Here is a 24,071-nt window from a genome sequence, read left to right as displayed (position 1 = left end):
GATAGGAGCCTGGAGCTCTGAGCCGGGCCCTCCTAGAGATGCAAATTAGGCACTTTCAGAGTAGAGGTGGCATTTAAAGGCATGGGTATGGATGAGATCACCTGGGGAGATCTCTGAAGATTTTGAAGCTTTTCTCTATATCTGTGCCCTCCAGGTGCCAAAACAATACGTCAATTCTGTCAGTTTAGAGAGGGAAGAAAACTCACAGATGATCTGGCCATTTGGTCTCATGTAAATAAAAGTTGATTGAGCAACTTTTTTTCCAGTCAATCTCGGGTTTGACTCCATGTGTGCGGATCCACAAACCAGGCATATTCCCAGACCAGGCAAGAGCAAAGGAGACTGGAGCAGCTGGTCGGACTCAGGACAGCAAGTGGGCTCACCTGCAAAATGGGAAAACATGCTCCTATCAAGCAGTTAGACTGCACGTCAATAGGTCCCCACTGCAGCAGAAAGGTTGTTACGACACAGCCATCACCGACCAGCAAGAAGACTGGGATGATGCTCTCGGAACTTAAAACAAGAAAAGGAGCTCCGTGTGTCCATACTCAGGTACCAAGGGGAAGGAAGAAGCCCAGCCAGTTTTGACCATCCATGTACCCACCCCCAGTCATCATCTTCACCATCATCATCATCTCTGCTGATAGAAGGAACATCTTCTGTCCAGTAACAATCTACAGAGAAAATTCCCAAGTCTTACTTTCCTGAAAAATCAGCCTTTACCAAAAAATTTGCTCTGGGCCCATTGAGAAAAACTGGTAAAGTTCTGTATTTCTGAGACACAATCACATTGTTTTCATGATTTTATAGGAAAAGCTGGGTGAAAATAAAGGGTTTCTCAAGAATCCCATTCCAGAAGCAAAGACAATTCCAACTTTTGCTGTTTATGACTGGGGTGACTCAGCCTCTTCTGTCGGCTCCAGCCATGGGGGGAGTGTGGGCGGCAGACACAGTCTAGGTTCAGAAAGGAGGAGTTAGCATGGTTTTGTTCAGATCCAGCTTGGTCTAATTATTCCTGAATGATAAGGGTGATTCAGATATAAATGAACTGGTGTCAGGAGGAAAAGAAAGATGTCATCAATCACCCAGTCATCAGTTATCGATCGTGACGATGGGCCAAGACCCAAGGTGGATGATGTCAGCACAGAGAAGAAAAGCCAGCCCTAGTCTCAGGAAAACCAAAGACAAGGGCACATGCAAAGTTCACAGCAAAGCCGGTCTGCCTGCAAGAAAGGCCAGATAATTCAGAGGGCAACCCTGCAGAGGCTCACGGGGAGACAGCGCTGGGCAGAGGCGGTGCAGGCAAGCACAGAGGGGAGGACACCTCGAGCTGGGAGGGTCCCAGACGATTCAGAGGGAGGACAGGAGGCGCAGCAGGGAAAGGCCCAAGCACAGCTCCAGAGCTGGAAGGGAGGGTGTGTTTGGGGGGCAGCGGGGAGACCAGTGTAGCTAAGACGCAGAGGGGAAGGGCGGGGACCCAGCAGACAGAGTGATGGGTGAGCACCGGGAGGAGCCGACAGGAGTTAAGGCTTTGTCTTCAGGCAGGAGGTCACCTGACCTGAGCTGTGTGTGTACATCTGTCCCCCTGTGACCCCACCTGAAACCCTGAAACAGGTCCACTGAACTCTGTCGTGACTCCACATTCACTGCAAACACACAGACAAGCTGGCTTAAAATTGTAACGCAATTTATCAGAACACGTGCCTTGCCCTCCTTTGCCAAGCACAGAACCATATAGATAGTTAGGGAGAAAGAGAGAGTAGGTTAACTAATTGTGCAGTTCTACTCCAAAATAAAGCACAAGCCCCCCTCCCCATTCCAGTTCCCCAGACCGATTCTCATAAAGCCATGACATTTACTGCCCACTACTCATCTTTATTTTAAAAGATCATAAGGGGTGCACAAATTGCAGGCTGCAGACCGCCTCTGGCTCTATCTGTTTAGTGAAAGGTTAGTCCCTGAATTAACAAAAACGTGTTATTTTATTTAAAAACATATCTGAAGGGTGAACTTTCCAGATTCCCGGTTTTGAGTGCATGTAAAGAGAGACTCAGAAATCAAGATAGTAAATCTTATCCACTTGCCAAAATTCTACTCAGAGTACTTACTAGCCAGATTTTTGGCAAATAATTCTGTTTTAAGTAGGCTAGACCCATAAGGACCCAAAGCTGAGGGTAGGAAAGTGCCTATGGGTCGCTCACGCTGGGGCCACATGTAGAGGGGCAAGTGCCTGGCCTGGCCAGGCAGGGCTGGGCTGTAGGGACTTGACCCAGAGAAGGTGACTGAATCACAAAGTCTAACAGGCTCATCAATCCGTGGCGACACTGATGTTATAAAGCACCATGATTTTTTGGAAATGATTCCCAGTGTAATTTCATGGATCCAGGTTTTTTTCTTTTCCCTGCATCCCTTCTGCAAGGCTAGATGATCACGTTTGTTGCCCAGTGAAGGCGGAAGAAGGTTTCAAAGGAGGTCCCAGAGCAGAGAAGCAGGGTGTGATATAAAGACGATCCCAACAACCCGAAAACTGAAGTAGAGGGACTTCCTTTCCAATGCAGGGGATGAGGGTTTGATCCCTGGTGGGGGAACTAAGATCCCACATGCAGGGCAACTAAGCCCGCACGTGTGCCGCAAACTACAGAGCCCACGTGCTCTAGAGCCCATGCACCACAGCTAGAGAAGCCCACGCACCATAACAAGAGCACGCACCACAATGAGCTGCAACTAAGACCCAATGCAGCCAAAAAAACAAAAACAAAAAGACTGAAGTAGAACATCCTTCATTGCTAGTGCAGGAGCCCACAGAGGGAGGAAAAGCACCGGGAAGAGGTCACTGGCTCCCTCTAGTGGTTGAAACCTCTGGGGGGGCAGAAGAGAAATTGGTAGGGCCACCAGACAGGTTTGCAGGGAAATCCCAACATGCACAGCTTACTCCTGACTACTTCCCAGGGTGTATGGCAGGAAATCGGAGTGTCTGAAGAAAGATCATCTCTTAGGCAAGCGGTCCACCGCAGTACAGGGTGGGAAATTAGAAGTGTTTGAGGAGTAGTCTAGCTGGCCCAAGCGGGCACGCCCTCCTCGTCACCTGCTATCCTAGGAGTGTTGCATCAGGACCCAAGAAGCTCCCTCTCACCAAGCCCCAGGATCAACTGCCACCCTCTCCCTGTGCCAAGAACACAGACTGCAAGCCCCCGCCCCCAGCAGTGGACACTTCAGTGGTGGAGCCAGTGAGGCCAGAGGGCACCCCAGGGACAAGTGGGGAGGCAGGTCAGCCGGAGGACCATGCATGGACCAGGCAAACCCATCAAAGCAGGAGACATGAGGACGTCCTGAAACCAGGCATCATCCTGGGAAAGTGGGCGGGAGGAGGAGGAGGGGGAAAAGAACCCACTTGAGGGGAGTCACAGACCTGAAGGATATGCATTTTAATGGATTCACTTACAGGGGCAGGGGGAGGTGCACTCATTCAACTGGAAGAAATAATGCTACTTTCCTTGTCAAGGTTAAAGACTGCTTTTGGTGGTGGTGTGATGGTGGTGGTGGTGGTGGTCATATTTGTGTTTTGTTATTGCTATCTTTCCTGCCATCAACAAGACAGCAAGATGAAACTAGTTCTGGAAAAGAATTTTAAAGCTACATTTCCCTGCACAGACTACTACTTGCCAGTTACATTTCAGCCCCTCCACCACCTTCAGCGTCTAAAGGGCCCATCATGCATGGACACGTGAGGCAGCAGGAACCTGTGGTATTTGGCAAAGTCCAATCGGGCAACAACTTTGTCCCAGTGGGGATCCAGCTCTGTTGAAGGAGGACTCTACCCACAGCTACAGGCAGAAGGACAGCCGGGACCTCCTCAGAGTGGCCTGCAAGGGCCCGGAAGGATGTCTAGCACCAGTCAAGCACTCAGCTCAAGGAGAAATGAAGCTGCAGGCAGGACAACTCGGACCAACTCCAGCTTATGGTCTGGGGAGACTTGCTAAAGTTTCCCTACAGAAACAGCAATTCAGGGAGTATGTCCTCGACTGGAAATTCAGAGCAAGAATAACCACAGCAGCCACCCACCCACTACTATAGCTCGCACCCCGCTGCCGGGCTGGACTCCCAGGGAAACAAAGGTTGCTAATTCCCCAAAGATGCCAGCCCTCTGTGTTCTCCCACTTCCCAATCTCCCACAGACACGCCGAGCTGAGATAATGGATTCAAAAGCACGTCATCAACTGCAAAGTGCTGTACAAAAGCTGACATAATTATTAATATTAGCTGCACTTTTTTTTTCCTTTTCGAGAGAGAGAGAGAGAGATGCCAGCATTTGCACGTTCGTAAATCATAAAACGCTTCCTGCCTGAGCCTTCCCCCCTTCTCTGTCTTTGGCTTGTGAACTTCCCAGTCCTACCAAAAAAGTCTTTTTGATGGAGAGGTTGTTCATTACGGTGGATGAGGAGTTCATGGCTGTCTCAGTGCCGGGATCATGGGAAGCCTTTGTCAATACACCTGCCTGTACTGAACAGAATTGGAAGAGAGGCCACCCTTGGGCTGATGTGAAGAAGACACGTGAGCAGCATGACCACGGCAAGCACTTAAGGAGGCTGCATCTCATCATTTACGGGTAAGCCTCATCCCTGGAGGCTTGTCAGTTTTCCAGAGGGCAGGGCCCCTTACTTCTGCATCTCTCAGACCCACCAGTGTCCATTCCAAGGCTGCAGACTTGCTGGATGAAGGAGTGCTCGGCTGATGAGCTAGTGATCACTCAACAGATGATGTGCTCATCAAAATCTATAAATCAATGCCTGAGCCCAAAGCCCAGATCTTGCAGGGGAGACGCCAGACGAAGGGGCTGGAGGCCTGAGTTCTGGTTGTTCGTGGCCACAAGTCTCACATGTGACATTGGAAAAGTCCCCTCCCTTCTTTGGACTTCAGTTTCTTCATCTCTAAATTTAGGCAAGTGGGGTTAAATTTATTGAGCGTGTGAATCCACACTCTATGACTCCATCTATGCCTCTGCTCTCCTGGGCAGTGCAAACAAAACAGAACCAGACAAAATAATCATCAACAATTTAGCAAAAAAGAGCAGCCCTATTCTTAATGAGATTCCAATGAGGTTAAGACTGGTTTTTATTAGATTTTGCGATTATTTAATGCTATTAGAATGTTGTTTGCAGAATGATTAACAATTGTGAGTAAATCGTAAGTAAGTGATTCATTTAAATCTGAATCCAAAGAGATGATCAAGCCACAAGGAAGACAAGAGCAAGGTCAAGCAGGGGAGCCAAGAGGGCAGCAGGAAAATGGGTTGAGAGCTGCAGGGACCCACCATGAGACCTGCCATGTGCAGCCTGGAGGATGTGAACCAAGAACAAGTAACACATTCAGGCCCTTTGAACTCTGACTACTGCCAGCACCTGTGTACCTCTACCTTGTGTGGCATCTAAACTTTCAAAAGCTTGCAACACAAGTAATTTTGAAATCATATTCAGCATAGCTTGTTTGAATCTTTGATGATTTGAAATGTCCTGCCTCACATTTAAATTATTGTGACACAGGACTTCCTAAGTGGCACAGTGATTAAGAATCTGCCAGCCAATGCAGGGGACAGGGGTTGGATCCCTGCTCCAGGAAGATCCCACATGTCACGGAGCAGCTAAGCCCATGCACCAAAACTACTGAGCCTACACTCTAGAGCCCATGAGCCACAACTATTGAGCCCGTGTGCCACAACTACTGAAGCCCCATGCCTAGAGCCCATGCTCCACAACAAGAGAAGCCACCAAAATGAGGAGCCCGTGCACCACAATGAAGAGTAGCCCCTGCTCACCGCAACTAGAGAAAGCCCATGTGCAGCAACGAAGACCCAATGCAGCCAATTAATCGATCAATCAATAAATATATAAAATAAATAAAGAAGTAAATAAATTATTATGGTACATGCAGATTTAAACACACACACACACACCCCTCTCTTCCCTCTCTGGAAACCACTGGAAGTTTCAGTCTCAATGATGAGGAGAAAAAACAAAAGCACTGGAATTGACCCAGGCTCTGCCATGAGAAGCCACAGCACAATGTCTAGAACAGGACGGGTGCTCCATTCAACAAACATTAGAGGTGATGAAGATGAGGAGGAGGATGGCCATGATCACCACAGTGAAAGGAAGAGCACGGGGAGGCCCTGTGGGCTGTGTTGCCCACAAAGCTGTGGGCACTGCAAGGCCAGAGACATTGCCCGTTTTGTCCACTGCTGTGTCCCTGAGTACAGTCCTAGGCTAGGTACTGAGCAGTGTCTCACTAAATATTTATTGAAGGAATGAATGAATGAATGAATTCTGTCTACCTTAGGCAGTGATCAAGGAAATGGAGGCGAATGTGTTTCATGCGTATCTGTTAAATTAGAAAGACAAAGATGCTTGAGGTACAGTTCTTTACAGCTCAGTTAGTTGGGATCTAAACAGGAAAGCCGCAGGCCCTCCTAGTATTCACATACAGGGGATTTAATAACACATATTGGTATTCCACATGAGAAAAGAAGCTGGGAAGGCAACAGGGGATGGTAAAGGACCCTGAATGCAGCAGAAACTACGGCTACTCTTCAGCTGGAGACATAAAGAAAAGCCACAGAGTTACTGAGCTGGGAGCTGAAGTCACCCAGTGGAGCTTGAAAACCACACTGAGCCCATCCATGAGGAGCTGGAGCCATGGAACTTGCAGCTTCTGCCCAGGACTTAACCCAAGGCTAAGAGAAAAGGAGAGAAATATGCCAGCTTCTCCCTTCTTCTTGCCCTCAGTTTCCCTCCAGGTCATTGGCCAGACCCAGCCAGAAGCCTGCTGACAGGGGAGCCTGGAAGAGCAGCCAGCTTCACTGTCCCATGACACAGGGCTGAGCACGGGAAGCGAGGAAACAGGCTCAGGTGCAGCCCAGGGACTGATCTGAAAGTGAAGTTTCTTAAACTATTACTAGGCAAAGGAGGGGTCAGTCTTTTTCAGACATTTCTTACATGACAGCATATTCAGAAAGAACAGGAGGGGGGCATTTTGAACAAGCTTGAGAGGCAACCACCTATAGACTTGAAATTCCTGGCTGAGATGGTTAAATGATGCAGGGTTGGGGAGCGGGGTACAGCATGAGATGTTGTCTCTCATTCTGTCATTCACACTGGGGTGCAGTTCCCTGGAAGGCCCACTGCCCATGGCACCTGCCTGTCCAGCAACACAGTCTCAACCCAGTTCACTCAGCCCCCATGTCCCAGAGACGACTGGCCCCATAGCCACGAGACTGGCTGACTTAGGGAGTGAGTTCTGTGGTCCAAGTGAGGATCCATCACTCAGAGCTGTCTAAGTGTCTGACTGTTCCACCAAGGATTCCCCAAACCGAGGTATAGAAGAGAGACTGAGCATCAGAGCCGGAAGGACCCTGTGAGCTTGCCTGGTCCCATCCCACTTCTCACCCCTACCTCATAGTCCAAATGACGACGCTGAGGACCAGTGGTTGAAAGAGACTTGGCCATGGTCCTATGGCAATGTAATCACAGAGTCAGAATATCAGCTTAGCTCAGGGTTCCCAGAGGGGCAGGAAGAGGCATGGAGTGTGTATGTGTGTATGTGTGGTTATAAAGTGAAAGGCGGAAAACTTTATTTATATAGAGAATCAGCATTGTGGTAAACTGAGGGATCTGACTGAGAGTGGTCATGCTTAGCACGTTAATCTCAATTTCAAAATACTTACAAAATAGTTAATAATTATAAATTACATGAAACAGAACTTAATAATTTATTATCTATGGTGTTTAAGATGCCAAAAGACCTTGCCAGCCCTCAGTTGGGGATGCCTCAAAGTAACGCAGGAAATAGAGTTAAATGTGCAGTGGCCTCAGGACATGTCCTGGGAACCACTTTTAAAAATAAATATCTGGAGATGTTGGCTTCTGTCTTTGACAGAGTAGCTTGTATCAGGTTAACCATCCTGCTGAGAGCAACTATAAAAGCTAAATATATTGCACAAAACAGCTGTTTGGAGTCATAGGAGAGTAACGAAAGCAGCCAGGACTTTAGAGGCCAAGATTCTGGAGAAAAGGGAAAGGAAACACAGTGAGTAAACCCTAAATGTCCCTCAGTTTTCCCTTCAGGGCATTTGCCAGTTCTCAAGGGGCATCACTGAGACAGAGAATAAATATAAGTCTAGAACCGCAGCAGCCTTGCTGGTCTGAGAAGACAAAAATTGGAATTCAAAACTACCAAGGAAGCCAGAACATAAGGAACCCTTTTCCTGGAGAAAGGACCCATATAGAAATAAGCCAGGCATTCCACATTTGAATTCCCCTTGAGGAATTTTCTCATTCATAAGCTTTCCATGTGATAGGTAAGAAGCCAAGAAACTAAGCAGTAAACAGCTTCTAAAAGCCTGGGAAACCCGTCAGAGTTTGAGCAATCTCAAAGTGTTAGAAAGAAAAAATATTGACATTCAGGGCCCACCAAGGAGGAGAGGTTTTGGTAAATAACTTAGATTTTCTTTGAGACAGCTAAAGGATTATACACTAAGAGAAAAGACAAGCCAGACAGAGACTAGGCCTCACAAAGCCCAAAATCCAGCTTTAAAATATCTCAATTTCTGACAGGATCAAGTTGATGTGCCCACTCTTTAACTGCCTGCTAGGGGAAAAAAACCCTCTCTAAAGGAAGGTAACAACATCCAGAGCCTTGACAATTTTTCATTCACAATATCCAATATTTAATCAAAAATTATCCAGCATTCCAGGAGACAGGAAATGAAACCAAGTTAAAAAAAAATCCAAAGACTTTAGAAAGATACAAGATACTGTAATTATCAAAGATACTATAAATATCAGACTTTATCAAATACATGAAAAGATAGAAAACTGCAATCTATTTTAAAAGAAACAAATAGAAATTCTAGAATTGAAAACTATGATAACAAAAATTAAAGATTCAATAAATAGGTGATAGGTTTAATAGCAGATTAGACACCACAGAAAAGAGAATTAGTAAATTAGAAAATAACCAAACTGAAGCAGGAAAGAAAAGGTTAAACACACACATACATACATACTTACACAAAGAGAGACAGAGAAAGAGAGGAAAGAACATAAGAGACACAGTGAAAATAATCGCTGGAATTTGAATCTCAGAGGAGAAGAGAGGAAATGGAGAAGATTCAGTATTTGAAGAAATAAAGACCAAGAATTAGATCAATATACACATTCAAGGAGTTCTAACAAAATCAAACACATAAAAACACAAAGGTACATCATAGTAAAGCTTCAAAAAGCAAAACACAAAAAGAAAAATCTTAAAATAGCCAGAGAAGGGAAAAGGATACATTGAGCAACAAGAAGATCTACTCAACACAAACAATAGAGGCCAGAAGACAATAGAATGACAAAGCTAAAATGCTGAGAGGAGGGGGGAAAATTGTTAGTCTAGAACTGTTAGTCTATCCAGTAGAAATAGCCTTTAAAATTAAGACGAAAATGTCAAACAAATAAAAAGTAAGAAAAATGTATTGTCAATAGATATACACTCTAAAAGAAATACCAAAGGAAGTTATTCAGACAAAATGATCCCAGTTGGAAGAACAGTGATGCAGAATGCAACAGAGGGCACCAGAAATGGTAAATTTAAGAGTAAATCAAAATGGGTATTGGCTATCTAAAACAGTGAAAATAATAATGTCTTGTGGGATTTCAAATACATAGAGAAGTAAAACACATGATCAAAATAGCATACAAGGAAGAAGAAAGTTGGGTAAATGGAATTAAACTGTTGTAAAGTCCATTTATTATCCAGGATTAGTAAAATTATTAATTAAAGAGTAGACTCTGTGAAGGCATAAGGTAAATCTCCAGCAGAGTTTGGCTATCACCCATGTCCACATCTGTTCCACAGCCCATTTTGTACAGCTCAGGAGCTGAGAAGGGTTTTGCACTTTTAAAGAATAGTTAAAGAAGAAAGAAAAGAAGGGGGAGGAGGAGGAAGAGGAGGAAGAGGAAGGGAAGGGGAGAGAGGTGGCAGAAGGGGAGGGGAGTCAGAGACTGTACGTGGCCCTCAATACCAAAAATATTTACTATCTGTCCTTTTGCAGAAAAAAGTATGCCAACTCCTGCCCTAGGGTAACACTAAGCAAATAATAAAAGAATTTATAAGTAAAACCTAATAGAGGGAGGAAATAGAATAACAAAAAATACTTTATTAAAATAAAGAAGAGAAAAAGAGAACAAAAATCAGGTAGACCTCATACCTGATTACCTAATACCTAAAACAAATAATAAAATGATAGAATTAACACCAAATAATCAGGAATGTGTTAAATGTAAGAGGACTCCATAATCCAATCAAAATTAAAACATTGTCAGACTGGAAAAGCAATACAAAACAAGACCCAATTATATGTTGCTTACAGACACATAAATGCTATAAAACATAAAAGAGTATAAAACAATATGCCCTGAAGACACTAACCAAAAAAGTACTGGCTTAGCCATATTGATGTCAAACAAAGCAAGACTTAAGGCAAGAAGTATTGCCAGAGACAAAGTGGAACATTTCACAATGGCAAAATTCAGTTCAGCAGGAATATTTAATAATCTTGTATGCCCCTAAAACTTGTATGCCCCTAAAACCAAAACCTAAAACATACAAAGCAAAATCTGACAGAACTAAAAGGAAAAACAAATCCAGTATTGTAGTTGAAGATTTCAAATATATCTTTCAGCATCTGATAGTGCAATTATATACTAAATCAGTAGAGATAAAGAAGGTTTAAACAACATGATAAACAAACCTGACCTTGGCATATATGGAACACTGAACCCTACAACAGCAGGATTACATCATTTTCAAGCGTGCATAGGACAATTAAAATAAACTATATTCTGAGTCACATGGCAGATTTCAATAAAGTGCAAATGTTGAAATTAAACAGAGTACGTACTCTCACTAGAGCTGAAAAACCCTAGAGATCAATATGAAATACTTTAAAAATCCTCAAATGTTTGAAAATTATTAAGCAACACTTTTAAATAACCTGTGATTCAAAAAACAAATCAGAACTTGGAAATCTGCATGGGAATTAGAAAATATTCTCAACTAAATAATAATGAAAAGCCAACATGTTAAAAACTTGTAGCACAGAGCTTAAACTAGACTTAAGGGGAAGAAGTATAGACTTAAATGTATATTTTAGAAAAAAAGAATAACAGAAAATCAGTGATCTAATGACTATTTCAAGGAGTTAGAAAAGAACATCAAATTTAAGACAAAGGAAAGAAATAATAAAAATATAAGAAAAAATAAAATAGACTATGGAATAGAGAAATAACAACTAAGCCAAAAATTGGTTCTTTGAAAAGACTAATAAAATTTACAAATCCCTATAAAGATCGCTCAAGAAAAAAAGAAGGAACAAACTACTAATACCAGTGATTTAAAAAAAAAAAAGGTGCCATCACTAGAATTCATACAAACATCAAAGGGGCAATGAGAAGATGTTATGACAATAAATTTGACAATTTAGATGAAACAGACAAATTTTCTTTTAAAAAAATCACAGCCTGAAATATTGACACAAGAAGAATTAGAAAGTCAATTATCCTATCTACTAAAGCTGAACACTGTGTTCCCATAACCTGGCAATTCTACTCCAATAGAAATGCCTTCCTAGGTGCTCAGAAAGATGTGTAAGGAATGTTTATTAAAGACATCATTCCAAACAGTGAAAAACTAGAAGCTACCCAAGCGTCCATCAGTAGTAGGAAAGCTGACCATATCGTGGTACCATCATACAATGGAATACTATATACAACAATGTAAAAGCTTAACTGCTACAGGCAACAACATGGATGAATTTCACAGACACTGATGTTGAGTGAAAAGAGTCAGATACAAAAAAAAAAAAATACATACTGTGTGATTCCATTCACAGACAGATGTTGGTCATTTTGTGGCGGTAACGACTGGCAGGGGTGTATAGGAGGCCTTGGGAGCGTGCAGTGTTCTCTATCCTGGTCAGAGTGTGCTCACTATGCAAAAATTTATCAGGATTCTTGAGATCGTGCACTTCACTGAATGTAAGATAATTTTTTTTAAATACTAAATAAGTCTCTGATGCAAGTATGTTCCTGGGAATCTGTCTCTTTCTCATAAACAGTAGACAGCAATACAACATTTAACCCCTTTATACTCTTACAAATAGAACCTGAGAGCATTTTAAGGGCTTCCAACCTAGGATCATGCTTTTCCTATACTTTTTTGGAAGAATGAGTCTCCTTCTGCTTGGGAATAAACAATTCTCTATATCTGATGAAGCTACAGCATAAGGAGGATGGAATGTGAGATGAGAAGGAAGGGGCTTTGACTCCACCAATAAGCCCTATCAGAGGCACCAGCCCACACAAGCAACCGCATACCTAACAGAGGAGCCAGCAAACAGCTTCTGAACTTTCTGACCATCGGCTATTCTCAAACGGGGATTTACAAGGGAAACCATGCGAGCATCCATTATTCACTGCACTCTTCACCCTTGAAGGGCTGGATGCTGAATGGTGCCTTTGTTGCCAGAGAATGGCCACTTTTGCAAAGGGATGGGATTCCCTAGACAAGTCCTTCCACAAATCAGGGAGTTCTGGAGAAGAAAGAATATTTGGAAACAAATTTAAAAGGTCAAAAGGTAAAGCTGTTTCTGCCGCGGTAACTAAGGTTTGCCCGTACCTAGATTTACTTCGTTGACTGAAGTGGTTTTGTGGGTATAAGTGATTTTTGAAGAGCAAATTAAAAAGACTTTTTATAAGTCCCAGTAGACAACAACATAGTATTAGCTAACGGCAGTTGCCATCTCTAAAATAATTACTTTTATAATAATCTGTTTATTAATGAAGTGATCTGCAAAATGGATAATGGTTTCTTAAGATTTAAACACAGGGATTCTTCCTTCCACTTCATTTTGCTTTTTTTGCAAAAGTATACTGTGAAGTAACTCAAAATTTGCTGACAGATTTTACGTACAATAATTTCAGAAATGCATGCTCAAGTAGGTTGAATAAACCCATATTTCTTGTATTGTGTCCTTAAATTATTCCCTCTGGTGAGGGAAATGTTCTAAAATTGGTTGTGGTGATGCTTGCACATCTCTGTAAATTTACTAAAATTGCACACTTAACACAGGTAAATGTTTTGGTCTGTAAATTATAACCCAATAAAGCTGTTTTGGAAAAAAAGGGTAAAAATAAAATCAGTTGAACATTTAAAAAATTATTTTCTTTGTTTCCCCAATCTTGTCACAGGAATGCTGAGTGCTGAGAAGGGAGCATTCCAGGGAAAGATGGCAACTACACAAAAGTGAGATGCTAACACAGGGAAAAGAAGATCCAAGAGTCCTAGTGGACCACAAACTGAACAATGAACACAAGTTAGCAATGGAATATTATTTTTAAGAAATCAAGCCCCCTATTAGGAAATGTTCTAATAGCAGCACCTCTCATGCCTTAACACCAGAGTTCTGGCAGGAAAACAGACCCTGGGTACTCCTAAAACAAGCACTTCTTCACTTGCTATTCCTGCTACTTCCTTTTATCTTCACTAATTACCACCTTGTTTAGTCCTTATGTTGTCTAGTAAAGGTTAGTATCCACAGACACGTGGACTTTGACCTCTCCAAGGGCAGGAATTGTGTTGTATTCTCCTTGTACCCACAGTCAGTGAAAACCTCAGTGCCTAGCACAAAATAGATGCTTAGTGAAGGCAGTTTCTGTCTCTTCAGCTGAGTACCTGGCATAAACAGAGTGTTCAAAATGTTAGTTTCCTTTCCTTCTCCACTCTCAGGTGCTCAATCAATACCAACCTTAAAACATAGGTTTGATGAAAGCTGCCATGGCACTGCTGTGTGAACCATCTAGAAACCACCTGCCAGGAGGGTGAGCTGGGTCCCAGCAATTGAACAGGAGCTGAACCCAGTGGATCCAAGGCCCTTCCCACCTCCCCTGCCATCCAACCACTGCTCAGTGTCACAGTCAGCTCACAGCCTCCACCCCCAGCCAAGCCCCTCCTGCGCTCTATGGAATCTCTTGCTGGCAAATACATCCTGGTGTCATCAGTGATCACCTTCCGACAGGTGCTCCAGGCCTCTCTCCAGTCAGGTTTTGCTTAACCCACATCCAGCTCAGCTTTGACCCAGAGCCCAGCCCTGCACAGCTAAGCACGAGGAGAACTGGGCTGCAGATGGAGGGCAGACAATGCTGACACACTGTGGTTCCAAATGGTCATGGTGGAGCAGGCTGGAAGGATGGCCAGAGAAAAGACATGACATGTTCATTGTCCCAGAGCCAGGACTAGAACCCAGAGCCGTTGATTTTGGGCCCAGTCTCCACCATGAGTTGGTCATGTGACCTTAAGCACAGCTCTGAGCCTCAGGGTCCCCATCCCTAAAATGGGGCACTTGCTTGTTTCTCCCTCAGCTTTGCAGATGCTGGAAGAAATGTTCCAGCCCAGAGGGCCTGGGCAGGAGATTCCTCTACCGCCCACCTCAGCACAGCCTGAGCTCTAGTTTCATGGGAAGTAGGCTTCAACCAGATGCCGCCACTTTTACATCTGCCCCGGGGCCTAAATGCCATCGTCACAATGCTGCTCCTGTTGCCTCGCTTGAATCACTCGGTTTTTAGCCCGCGTTTCTGGGATCTTTTTACACTCTATCTGACAACTCTGTTACTTTGGGTTAAAAACAAACTTTTACATGTGTGTAACCTTTAGTCTAAAAGATTGTCAGATCTGAATTCAGAAAATAACACTGTTCCAAACTCCTGTGGCTGAGAAGGCCCAAGGTGACAAAATGCAGGAGGGGTAAGCGCTGTGAGCAAAGGATGCTAAGGATGATAGCAGGGGAGGCCACTTAAGTTTCATAGGTAGCCAGAAATGTCTGACTTATGTGACATTTTAGAAAAACAAGCTGCAATAATGTCACCACTAAATTAACACCATTAAAGAAAAGCTATTATTAGTGCTCAGAATTATGGGCTCCAAGAATAATAATAACAGCTTCAGAGTGGTGAGAGTCTCAGCACTTAGAGTCAGAACCCCGTTTGAATCCCAGCATCACTGTTTTCATGGCAGTGTAGTGTGTTACTTAATTGTTTCACAGTTTCAATTCTCCATTTGTTCTCCAACTCTGCAAGACAGTGAGGGATCAAATTAAATGAAACAATATACAAAAGGCTTGTAGTAGACAGAATAACAACCCTCCCAAAGGCGTCCTCATCCTCACCCCCAAAACCTGTGAAGATGGTACCTTACACGGCAAAAGGAACTTTGCAGATGTGGTTATACTAAGGACTTTGAGATGGGGAGATGAATCTAGATGGGCAAACCCAATATAGTCACAAGAGTCCTTCTGAGAAGGAAGTAACAGGATCAGGGTCAGAGGAGATATGATAACAGAAGCAGAGAGGGAGAGAGAAGACAGACAGATTTAAGATGCTACATTGCTAACCTTGAAGGCAGAGGAAGGGGCCAAAAGCCAAGGAATGCGGGCAGCCTCTTGAAGCTGGAAAAGGTAAGAAAAGGATCTTCTCCTGGAACTTCCAGAAGGAACACAGCCCTGCAGACACCTTCATTTTGCACTTCTGAATACCAGAACTGTAAGATAATAAGTTTGTATTCATTCATGCCACTAATTTTTTTTCAATCTTTATTAGAGTATAATTGCTTTACACTGTTGTGCCAGTTTCTGCTGTACAAAGCGAATCAGCTGTACTTATACATATATCCCCATATCTCTTCCCTCTTAAGCCTCCCTCCCAGCCTCCCTATCCCACCCCTCTAGGTCATCACCAATCATCAAGCTGATCTCCCTGTGTTATATGTCACTAATTTTGTAGTACTTTGTTATAGCAGCAAAACAAACAAACAAACAAATAAACAAAAACCTAATACAGGATTTGGGAGCCCACTTTAGCACTGTGCCTGGCTCATGTTAAATTATCACTAAATGGTAGCCAGTAATAGTAGCTACTAATATTTGGAGGAACTCTAATGGTTTTTTTGTGGCCAAACACCCATCAGATGTTTTCATCCCTTCCTTAAAGTCCCAACAAGTGATTTTCTCTCTCTACTTAGTCATGTCCATTGACAAGTGTTCCTATCTCTGAGCAGCCGGTCATTTGGGGTAGCTGTGAGATGGCTGGAAAGTGTTCATTCTCACCTGATGGAACCTGAAATCTTCCCATCTGGCCTGGGCCCCTCTGCTCCTGAGACCCCTTCAGATAACTGCATAACAGGTCTCAGCTAACCCCAGAGGCATCACAGCTAACCTCTAAGTCCGTACGGGACTTTGGGCAGCTGAACAACATCCTCAGTGCCCTTGTTCTTGTATTTTTCTCTCAGACTGCAGCTAAAGCCTCTTAGCCCTGGACTTGTGCAGGGGACTGTTTGGACCCACGTGCTCAATCCTATTGTCTGTCTGTTTCATCTCATCTCATTGTATTTAATGTTTGAGCCTATTCTTTGGGCCTTGTTATGCCCCCCAATGTATTCTCTACGCATCATCTCAAAACTTCAGGATTAACTAAGTCATTTATGTCTGCATCACTAATAAAAATATCAGATGGAACCATGACTGTGGCCTTTCACTAGAAATGTACTTTCATGCTGACAGTGATTAGCATCTGTGGGTATGTACCACGCAAATACTAGTCTGCAGTTGAAATTACTTTATCTCTCACACAAATTTATCATGAGATTCCTTGACAAACACCAACCTGAGGTATGTTTTGCTTCTACCGTAGCTAACACAATTCCCTGGCATAATAATCTAGCAAGCCTACCACAAAACTGGGAATACAGTCTGCTTGCTGTGGCTTGCTCTTAAAGAAGCCACACAGGCTTCTAGAGACTTCTCCATTTTTCATATGCTCACAAATCAGCCTTAAATAATCAACTTAATGAGGGTGAATAGGATATCCCCATTTTTGTAGTCTGCAGACTCTTTTCCCCTTTTTACTAATAAAAGCTGTATTTTCCCAGCTCTAGTGTTCCATTTTCTTTCCTACTCTCCATGTTCCTTAAAGATTATCAGCAGAGGCTCTACAGCTCTGGTGGTGAGTTCCCTCTACTCCCTGGGGTGTAATTTGTCCTGGCCAAGAGACTTAAGCTCATTTACAGCAGGTTGGTGCTTGTTATAATCTCCTTACTCATCTTGAACTTCAATTTTCTCTTACCACAGTTTTCTTTCTCTTTTTAGTCAGTATATTGTTCTCCATGGCAAAGAAAAAGGAGGTAAAAGTCCACTTTCTTGCTGCCATTATAAAATGGAAATAGCATCACATTACTTGGTCTACTCTAAACCCGTGAGTGGCTGGTTCCCCTTTGCCTGCAGCAGGGATCTTCACACATCTCTAAGGTGCTTGTGAAAAATGCAGATTCTCCAGAGAATTCCCCTCTCAGAGCCTGGGTCAATTGCTATATTAGTTAGGGTAACACTAGCTGCAAAAACAAACCCCAAGTAATAAAAGAGCTCAAAGACAACAGAATTTTATTTCTTATTTTCTTGAAGCCCCGAAATGGGTGTTTTAGATAGTGGATGGCCCTCTCCAAACAATCATTCAGAGACCCAGAGCTTCCTGGGTTTTGTTGCCCTGCCATCTTTAACATGTGACTTCCAAGATCCCTGAGTTTGCCTGCATCAACATGGAGAGAGGGAGAAGAGCATGGAAAGCATGCAGGGCAGATTTTAATGGGTCAGGTCTGAAAATGGCACATATTACTTCCATTCATATTTCACTGACATGAGTGCACCTAAATAGAAAGGAGACTAGGCAATATAGTCTACCTGCAAAGGACGCTGGGAGATGTAGTCCAACTGCAAAGGACGCTGGGAGATGTAGTCTAGCTCCGGAAGAAGAGGAAATGGTTATGGCGGACAATAATCAATGTAGGGTTAGGCTTAGGAATCAGCCTCCTTCCACGTGATCCTGATGTCGGACCCCACTTTGAACAACACTGCCTGTTAACCCCCAGTGCAGAGTCTCCAAGACGCTGTGTGAAATGGCCTCCTCTTTCTGTTCTAGCCCTGTCTGCACTCTCCACCCTGCTCTAAACATATGAAACACTAGCAGCTCCCCCTGCCTTCCTGCGCTTGGCAATTCTTGTTCTTCATGCCCTTCCTCCTGTTGTTCATTTGGTGAAATCCTGCTCATCAGCGCAAGTGTAATCCCTTCTGTACAGTCTTCTCCGACCTGCCTGCCCCCAAGCAGCACTGGCAGTGCCCTTCCTAATGCCCCAGTGTTACCTGCACTGAATCTCATTACAGTAGTGACCATACCTTCGTTTCTATGTGTGTCTCCCAGTAGACTGGAAGATCCTCCAGGGCGGCAACCTTTTCTTGATTATCTTTGTATCCTTAGCCCTTGGCACTCTGCCTGGTACACAGTGGCACTCAATAAGAGTTTGCTCCACAGAAATCTGTACTATTAGACATCTTACCAAAATCACCAATCAGATCCTTTGTTGATTTTTTGCTCTTGTCAAATAAGAAATGCTGTTTTGTAATCCTGATCATTGTGCTGCCTTCATTAATTAGACCTAATTAGGAATGTATAACTCGACAACATTTAGGCCGCTTCTGTCCTTTTGCCAGCTGCACTCAAAGGTGAACTTTCCTGCAGTCACTCTGGTTTCATCAACACCCATTCCCACCTGACTATTTCTCTTCAAGAGCATTGGGAACTACACATTAAGAATTCTATCAACAAGAGTTCTTGAGCCACCTTCCTTTTCAGAGTCTCATGTAATGTCTCCTGATTTCTTGGGGACCTTCAGAAGCCTGAAACCCTGAAATCCAGGAAATCCCTCCTACCGTGCCCACTCTTCCCCAACCTGAGCCCATGGAAACCAAGATGATTGCTGTGGTGGTCAGCCTCCAAAGCGGCTCCCAATGAGCCCACCTCCTGGTATCCACAGCTTTGTGTCCCTTCTCACATTAAACCTCTGTCAGTCTATGTTGTTCATCCAAGATTAAGTTATAAAAAATATTACAGCTTCCATCTTGGCCTCTCTCTGTCAGATCACTTGCTGTACAGGGAGAAGCCAGCTACCATGTCTCGAGGCAGCCCTGTAAAGAGACCCACATGGCAAAGAATTGAGGCCTCTAGCCCACAGCCACGTAAGTGAACTTGGAAGCAAATCCTCCACTCCCAGTGGAGCCTTGAGATAACTGGAGCCCCAGCTGACATCTGACTGCAATCTCATGGGAAATCCTAAGCCAGAACCACCCAGCAATGCTGCTCCTGGAGTCCTAATCCTCAGGCATTAGGTAAGATAATAAATATTGCATAAGCTGCTAAGGTTTGGGGACATTTGTTATGCAGCCATAGATAACTAATACAATTGGGGGCTTCTCTCTTATAATCTTACCTTCCAGTCTCCTTTAAGTCATATTTCAGTGGCATGAGTGGTACAACCATCAGTTGGGGATGCCCAGAGCTTACCAATGTGAAGCACCTGTTATATGTTTAAGTAGTGAAAAGGCACAACACGACATCAGACTTCCATTCTGATTTTGAGACATGTGTCCAGAACGAGCCAGCTACATCCCCCCTCTAGCCAATGAGTCGTATCAGACTCCCTGCTGATGACAGAACATCTGCCTCTCTGTGTCTACATTGAAATTTTTAGACTCAGGATTCATCAATTCCCACATCCTCTGTGAATGTGTAAGGAATGTAAGAAAAAAATGTTAAGGAAAGTTAAAGGCTTAGACCAGTGTCTGGCACATAGTGCTAAACTAATATCGGCTATTATTGATATTTTCATCATTGGTACATCAGTATTTTATGTACTGTTGCCCCAGCTAACACCTCTGTTGCTTTTGAACAACACATACACATCTACTGCCACATGTCAATCTTGATTCCCAGGAAAAACAGCCCTGATTATAATGATGAGTTTATAGCTGCAATCCTTTTAAAATCTTAAGTTCATTAATAGGATTTGTCTGCAGATTGGTATATAACCATCTCAGATTCCAAATACTGCTCTGACTCTTTCCAAGACCTAGGTTTTTCTTTTTTTTCTTTTTTTTTTTTTAATTTACTTAATTTATTTTATCGGCTGTGTTGGGTCTTTTTTGCTGTGCACAGGCTTTCTTTTGTTGCGGTGAATGGGGGCTACTCTTCATTGTGGTGTGCAGGCTCCTCATTGCCGTGGCTTCTCTTGTTGTGGAGCACGGGCTCTAGGCGCATGGGCTTCAGTAGTTGCAGCACATGGGCTCAACAGTTGTCACTCACGGGCTCTAAAGCGCAGGCTCAATAGTTGTGGCACACGGGCTTAGTTGCTCCTCGGCATGTGGGATCTTCCTGGAGCAGGGATCAAACACGTGTCCCCCTGCATTGGCAGGCGGATTCTTAACCACTGCGCCACCTAGGAAGCCCAAGACCTAGATTTTTCTAAACCTACTTATTCTAATGCTAAGTTCTGCTTATTTCTAATGAAATTTTACATTAGCCAAAACTCTCTGGCTAATTTTGAAATTGACCTCAGGCTACAATGAAATTATCAAGGGTTTAGAATTAAGCTAGAAGATACCTACCTGTTGCTTTCTAGGAAAATTCACAGCCACCTAAATGAAATATGTCCAATTTGCAATCTTTTTCCTGAATTGGCAATAAGTAAACCTATAAAGAACTGAATTTTTTTTTAAATGAAATCGTTTGGTAAATATTTTTCAAAGATTTAGAAGTGGTGAAAAATGTTAACATAAAAACCTGCACTGTTTCACTTTTCCAGGATTAGCATTTGTCTCCAAAGTCTAAAGGCGAAAACTTTTATCTCAATATACTACATTCTTCCATTTATGACAGTCTCTGATTTTTTTTAAGCAGTTTCTATTCAAGACATCTTTTATGACCTGATACAAATGCGCCTTTCTTTATACAATCAGGTAACCTGGCACATTTGCCCCTTTTTCCCTTAGAGATCCTAACTGTAGAACCCATTCATCTTGTGTGCTTAATGCCGCTAACCCCACCTCACCCCTTTGGGTTCTGTCTATTCTAGTTCATTCCTAAATGTCTCCTTTTGCCCCATGTTTTAACCCGTAAATTGCTCAAGACATCTTGAAAGTAGGTAGGTCGCAAGCCTTAAATAAATAAAAATTAATGTGTTTCTGACCAGTTGTATATGAACGGAATGTCTGATAAGTCAGACACAGATTAATTATCAAAGGGGAAACCTTCACTTACGGGCAGCTCATGCATCCTTTTGTAATGTAAACTAGCAAATCCTTCTGTTTTATCATTTGGAATTTTCATATATCATATTTTCTTATAGCAAGATGCACCTGGACCAGACGGTGACTTTTATCATAGACTCAGGCTATTTTTAAGACCTTTAGTAAATATTCAGTAAGTACCCTGAGTTCAGGCCCTATTGCTTTTCTCTTGCTTCTCGCCTCTGATTCCTTGGGGACAGAGTCTCAGGGGCCAATGTGTCAGCAGTCATGTTTCCACCAGGCATGACCTCACAAATTCTTCCTCCCAGACCCACTGCATGGAAAATGCATGCAGCTTCACAAATTCGAGTAGGGATAAACATGAAGATGAAATACAGGGACACGTATTCCAAAGAACCCAAAATAGCTGAAACCATAAGATACTTCATCCTGCAAACCGAGATTTATCTCAGACTCGGAGAATGCCTGAAGCTTGATTCCCAGCACCTCTGCCTTCTGGGAGAAGAGTGAACTTGTTCCCTGGAGGAGGGGCTGCCTTTTGCATGTGAACATGACAGGCAGCCTCCAGCTTTGGGGATACGGAAATAAACAATAACCCCTGAGACAGAGCCCTGGACCTGGCCGTGCTCATGAAACAGCTGATGAAAATGAGATTTGGGGCCAAAGGCTCTGCAAGGTGGTCCCTCTGTCTCCTGCTGTGCTCCCCCCACAGCCCGAGTGGACTGTGACAGCCTGAGTCCAGGCAGAGGGCAGAGAGCACAAGGGTCTCTGTCCTAGAGACGGAGCAGGGCAGTCACCAGCCCTGGATGGTCACTGTTCTGCTTTCTGGCCCAATTCAGGGCTTCAAAATGACCACGCTATGACGTGGTCCCCCTACGTTCTACTGAAATCTCAGAGGGAGATGAAAGACATAGTCACCAGTGGATTCTAGAGTCAAACAGGGAACCAGCAGGCCCGTAACCTCTTTATTCTTAAAAACAGCTTTAAAAAATATGTATGCAAAGAACTGCGAGGATTCAATCTTCTCTCAAAAGTCTCCTGAATTTTCCCTTTAGTGAAAACCCACTTCAGTGATCGAAAGATTCCTCTAACACTCAAATAAAATGTTCCTTACAACTAGCCTCCCCATCATTTGGGTCCTCTTTTTACATTCTCTCACAGAGAAACATCAGGCCCTTCTTAAACGTCGAAAAAGTAAAGTAGAATTCTGCTTGCTGTGAACAATTCAACGTCCAATAAATATGTATTAAGCAACGATGAAACCCATTCCTTTGACCACCGTGTTTGAAGAATCACTTTATCAATAGGAAAGTAGAATCTGCTCTCTGAAAATGCCCAAGCAGTGTTTCCTGTCGGTTTGAGAGTCAGAACCATCCAGGAAAATTGCTAGTGGCTCTGTCTAATTAGCACTCCTGCCACCTGCAAACAACTGGTACTAAAAAAAGGTGCTGCATTCCCGCCATTGAAAATGCCAAAAAAGACACCACCAGTTTCACTCTGAATCTTAGAATCTAATAGTTCACTGATTTGGGCAAAGAAGGAAAATACATTTTCATTTTCACCCAGAGGAAATGACTGTTAACAACAAGCTGTGTTTCAGAAAATGTCACACTGGGATGAGTCCCTCAGTCCAGGGATCCTACCTCCTCTGCCCTCCTAGCCCCTGCCTTCCACTCTGGCAGCTCTAGGCTCCTCTGCCTCCCATGGAAACCTCCTCATTCCTCAGGTCCAGTCTGACACCTGCCTCCTTCAGAGAGCCATGCTGACCAGCCCAGCTCTTACACAGCATCCTCTGGACTTCATAACATTTAGAGTCTTTTCCCCACATCTGAGCACTGAGTTATGTTTCTTGATAGCAACCATCATTACCTTAGCCTCTGTCAAGAACAAGAACCAACTACAGTAGTCCCACCTTAGCTGCAGGGAATACAACCCAAGACCCCCAGTGGATGCATGAAAGCACGGATAGTACCAAACCCTATAGGCACTGCCTTTTTTCCTATACTAACGGGCAGGTAGCATATACAGCGTGGATATGCTGGACAAAGGGATGATTCACGTCCCTGGCAGGATGGCACGAGATTTCATCACGCTACTCGGAATGGCATGCAGTTGAAAACCTACGAATTGTTTATTTCTGGAATTTTCCATTTAATATTTTCAGACTGAGGTTGTCCACAGGAACTGAAACTGTGGATAAGGGGGAGAGGGGATATCCTGTACTGTGTTTGGATGCCTCAGCCCCTTTTGGGGGACAGGCAGGGTAAACGTGAGCAGAGTGTGAAGCACCTCGTACCTTCCCTGTGTTGCTGAGAGCACCCAGCACAAGGCTGGGCGTGCAGGAGGTCCTCTGCAAATGGTTGGTTGCATGATTAGCACGTGCCTTTGCCACACAGCCACAGAGCAGGGTGGCCACAGTGAAAATACAGCAGCCGTGACTTCTTACTTCCTGCTTTAATCAACACCATGGGGCTGAAATGCAGGACACACAGTAGGTGCTAAATAGATTTTTATGGATTGATTAGCCACTGGAGGGACAGCGACTTATGTAGGATTTATTCGTGTTTTTGATGCCAAATGGGGGTGGTTTTAGTGGAGCAGAATGTTAGAAAAACAAAACAGCAAACACTAAACCCGACCAGCAGAGAGGCTGGCTCCTGCTCTATTTATACCCACTGTACTCCTGGAAACAGATGTCCTCTCAGACCTGAGGGTTTCTGATGAGGCGTCCACTCTTCCAAGTGACCTGTGCATTCAGTAATCAAAGAGATGCTTTTCCCTCCTCTACATCAGCCCTCTGTGTCCTGAGACTGATTTCCAGTCCTGGGTCCAGGTCTAGCTGCTGAGAAAG

Source organism: Hippopotamus amphibius, chromosome 7, assembly GCF_030028045.1.
Source record: "Hippopotamus amphibius kiboko isolate mHipAmp2 chromosome 7, mHipAmp2.hap2, whole genome shotgun sequence".
Lineage (NCBI taxonomy): Eukaryota > Metazoa > Chordata > Mammalia > Artiodactyla > Hippopotamidae > Hippopotamus > Hippopotamus amphibius.
The sequence above is the reverse complement of the archived record's forward strand: the minus strand, read 5'-3'. Positions refer to the sequence as shown.